This window comes from Diachasma alloeum, unplaced genomic scaffold (genome assembly GCF_001412515.2).
Source record: "Diachasma alloeum isolate Michigan unplaced genomic scaffold, Dall2.0 Dall_scaffold_00768, whole genome shotgun sequence".
Taxonomy (NCBI): Eukaryota; Metazoa; Arthropoda; class Insecta; order Hymenoptera; family Braconidae; genus Diachasma; species Diachasma alloeum.
In genome coordinates, this window is record NW_021680898.1 from 119,666 (window position 1) to 123,969 (window position 4,304).

Consider the following 4,304-nt stretch of genomic DNA (forward strand, 5'->3'; position numbering starts at 1 on the left):
ATATCCTGATTCAATGTTTCACAACATGAACGACTTAACGGAAATATTAAACGCCCATGAGCACGTATTGGAAGCACAGGGAGATATAAATCAGACGGAGCGACAACGGTGCATTTTACAAGGCCCTCCACATTATCAAGATTATTATCACGACCTATCAACACTTGGCACTCGTCGTCTACGTAAACTTGGGGGTGTCCTATTGGGTATTTACCAGTTTTGTTGACAAAAGGGTACAAAGATGTAACATCAAGACATTTGATCTTTTCGGTATTTGCGGTATCGTAGAGGGNGCACTCGTCGTCTACGTAAACTTGGGGGTGTCCTATTGGGTATTTACCAGTTTTGTTGACAAAAGGGTACAGAGATGTAACATCAAGATATTTGATCTTTTCTGTATTTGCGATATCGTAGAGGGTGACATAATTTTCCGTACGGCCGCCAAAGAAAGCATCACGAGGATTCAATTCTGCATTTTTCATTAAAGGGTGATTGTTTACAAAATCGCGGTCTTGTACGGTATTTTTTAATTGATCATCGAACGTGCACTCCCACATTTCTATCAAAGTGTACCCGAGATGGCGAATCTTATTAGCTGTCAACATGGTACTTTCATATCGGGTATTAAGTGAGTCCCCTGCACGTAACTCCCCATGCCTGTTTATTTTATAATACGTCGTACACCCGTGCCAAAAACATCCGTAAAATTGGAAGACACACTTCTGCTGATTTTCATTCTCGCAATAGCCATCGATCATAATACCGCATGGCAATCGGTATTCTTTAGCGTTACCTGCATGGATAATACGGTTTCCGGAATGTCTTTGCTGCAACAATAACCACGATATAGCTTTCTTTGACTGTGTAGTTGTGTATCTGTACGTACCGCCCAACGGTAAAATTCCGATTGTATCAGACTGCATAAAATTAGTTCTATAAACTTTAGAACAGATCGACGCAATCGTACTACATTGGGTGATCGGACAAATATATGTCTTTTTTAGCAGCATTTCACGAAAAATGATACATGCCCGTCTCAGAATGGTAACATCCATTCGACAGTAAAATTCTAGCTCGTGTTTGAAATTGAAAACGTAATTCTCGTTCAATTTTTCGTTGTGTCATTCCAACAATTTGTCGCGGTCTTTCTTGAACATGGTGTCGGGAGAAAAATAACTCAAGTCTGGTAACGGTCCTACGTAATCAATATTTTCAGGCACATTGAAGAAGTGCCGGAAATACCCTTTGGCTATATCATTATCAAAATCGAATGATTTGGGTAATGCTGACAACGGCATGTGGAAGCAATTCAAGCTATCCAGAAAAATTATGTTACCAACACGCATTTGCATTATTTTTGTACCGTTTAAAATAACGCTCGGGAGTCGTGTTCTTTTGATGTTGACTAGATAACGTAAAACAAATTGTGCATCGAAGCTACGCGCGTTGTGCGCAATACAAATTACTTTGTCAGTGGAACGATACTTGGCAAATGCAATATCCACTAACCCGGCAAGTGCCGTGTCTTTATTCTGAAACACATTCTCGCGCTTTCCGCAGCTACGACAATTTTTATCTAAGTCATTGTCGTGAAAACATTGTGTACATACGTTTTGTACTACGCCAAAACTGGGGATGTGCAATTTTGTATCAGCATCACCACGGACAGTGACATTCTGTTGCGTCTCAAAATCGTAAAATATGAAAATCGTACGTTGCTGATTATGCGTCTTCAGTGGTGGCATATAGCAATGGTGATTTATTTCACGGTTACACCCGCACGCTCGACAGAATACTATACCGCACTCATGTTTTTTGTTTTGTTTCCCTAGTCGAATCACTCTGAAACATAGTTGACATACTTTAAGGGAATCACAGACACTCATGTCTGAATTTTTACCTTTTAATTTTCCCGATCCCTTCTCCAAATGTCTTTCAAGACATTGCTGATTAAAAAACCATCGGTTACAGACATTGCAAACTATACGCCGCAGGCTTTGACAGATCGTCTCACCCTTGCACCTAGGACATTTTCCAGGGCATCAGTGCTCAGTGTTATCTGCGAATGTTCTGTTACACACCTCACAGAAACCGCGGCCTGCAATAGCTCCTTGTAAGTTGAGAATCGGTTGGAAATGGTTTGTGCGTTCGTAATATAAAATGAATAAAGTATGTTTAACCTCCCCATATGTTTCTTTAATCCTCTGACGATCATCAAAGACAGGCCAACCGCCTTTGCCAAAAGTTAAAAATTCATAGACTACGATGGCTGTCTTTCGTTGAAGATAGTAATTTTGAAATGCATGGAGTTCTGTGATTCCACTACCGTTTCGGGGGGTCGTGGCACCGCTAAGTTGCATTAATTTCACTGCCTCTTTCCGCTGAGTATCACGAGTCTTATTAATGATTGCTTTCCATCGCCTCTGTACATCACCCGTTCGAATTTCTCCACGTTCAGCATGGAGCTGGGCAACAACTAGAGAATGCGGTAAGCAAAGATTATCAATGTTCGAAATAGCTAGGATAGATCGTTTGAAAATGTCTTCGTCCGTGAGTTTTTTTTACCCTGAACCTTCAACACCACTGACTATTGCCGCTGCAACAACAATATTATCTGACGTGGTTAGATCGCCTGTACTCTGTGAAATACCTTTGACGATGGTCCACAAATCATTAGCACTACAATTACGTGCATCGCGGAAACGTGACCAGACAGGACCGTGATTTAATCTATCGAAATTGATTGAAAACCCGACGTGATCGTGAGGTTGATATGTCGCAGTTACATGAGTTGTTAAATCACGAAAGGCCCCTTCTACCCACTCTATCATGTTCGTGTTAGCAGGAAGGTCCAATATCTTGATAACACATTCCTTACCTTTCATCTTAAAATTATAGTATTTTTTACATGATTCAGCGATTATTTCGAAATGGCGTCCTGGGGGATAGATATACTCGTGAGGGTCTGATTCCTCCTTGTTGTCTCCATTTTGACGTTGGGTCACTGTCGCAGATCACATCATAGCTTCTCCTATTTGGTGTTCTACAAGAACCACAAGTAGTAAAGTTAATTCGAATAATTGTAATGTATAATATCTCACCTTTGATTAACTTAATATGTGTTCATTCTTCCTCTTTCTCATAAGTATAGTAATGATATCCTGAAACGTCTAGAAATAATATCCGAACAATTGTGGGTGTGGGCAAATGGAAATTACACGATTGGCAATAATCTATAAAACGAAAATTCATCATCATCATCATACCACTAATGTTTTGTTCTTCTTCATTATTATCCACTTGCAGCCCACGGATAGCTGAAAAGTTCTCCTAGTTGACTTGACAGCGACGTAGCATCCTTGCCTCTTCCTCCTCAATACCGTCGATGCATAAGTCCTCATCGCTATCTGAAGAGTAACATGAAGCGCATTCATACACTTCTGTAGGGTCTGTCTCCGGTATTCGTGCTAATCTGATCATGTCGTTCCGTGCTTGTCTTCTTCTTCTCAATTCCAATCTTCTTTCTAGTGCAACTCTGTGAGATATCCATGAATCATCCTGACTATCCGTGTCACAACATTGTTGCATGCCAGAAGGCCCTGGCTGCGGTGTGTGTGAGCGAGAATTAACAAGAGGTGTCGCGTATCTTTTCCGTTTTATTGGTCCTGCGAACAGTGTATCCTCAGTAAGGCGTTTGTGGTGTTGAACGATGAACTGATCATCTTCGTTATCATCTGAAGATGACGAGTCTTCGAGACCGTGTTGTTCCTTTATTCCTGAGTAGAGAGCGTGTAAGGATTGTATGGTATCCGTCAGGAGATGGACAAATATACAAAACACAATACTTACGTTTGGAATGCTCGAAAAATAATGATAAACACTGGGCATCTCGTTTATGGGAAAACTGAAGAGCACCCGTGACCACCCGCAAACTTGTTCTATCCGCTGTCAAAAGACCCTGCTGGTAAGCTTGAGATAGCACGCGACAGGGTGTATGACAAACTATCCGCTCTAATATCCTGTTCAATGTTGAACGAGATGAACTATCCCAAAATTTCGTTCGTTGATCAAAAAAGAATTCCCGATATGGCGGCACTCTGTCGCAAATGAACTCAATCAGCTGTTTAAGAATACAGATACCGCCTTTTTTTTCGATAATCTTCGTGCTGCATTGTGCCCGTTTCGTATGATGCTCTCTTTCAGACGTAAAAACTACAAGTGACGAATTCAAACGAATATTCGCAGAAATATAAGGCTTCGGAAGAGTTGCAATAGCATATCAGTTTTCTAAATATGTCCTTCGG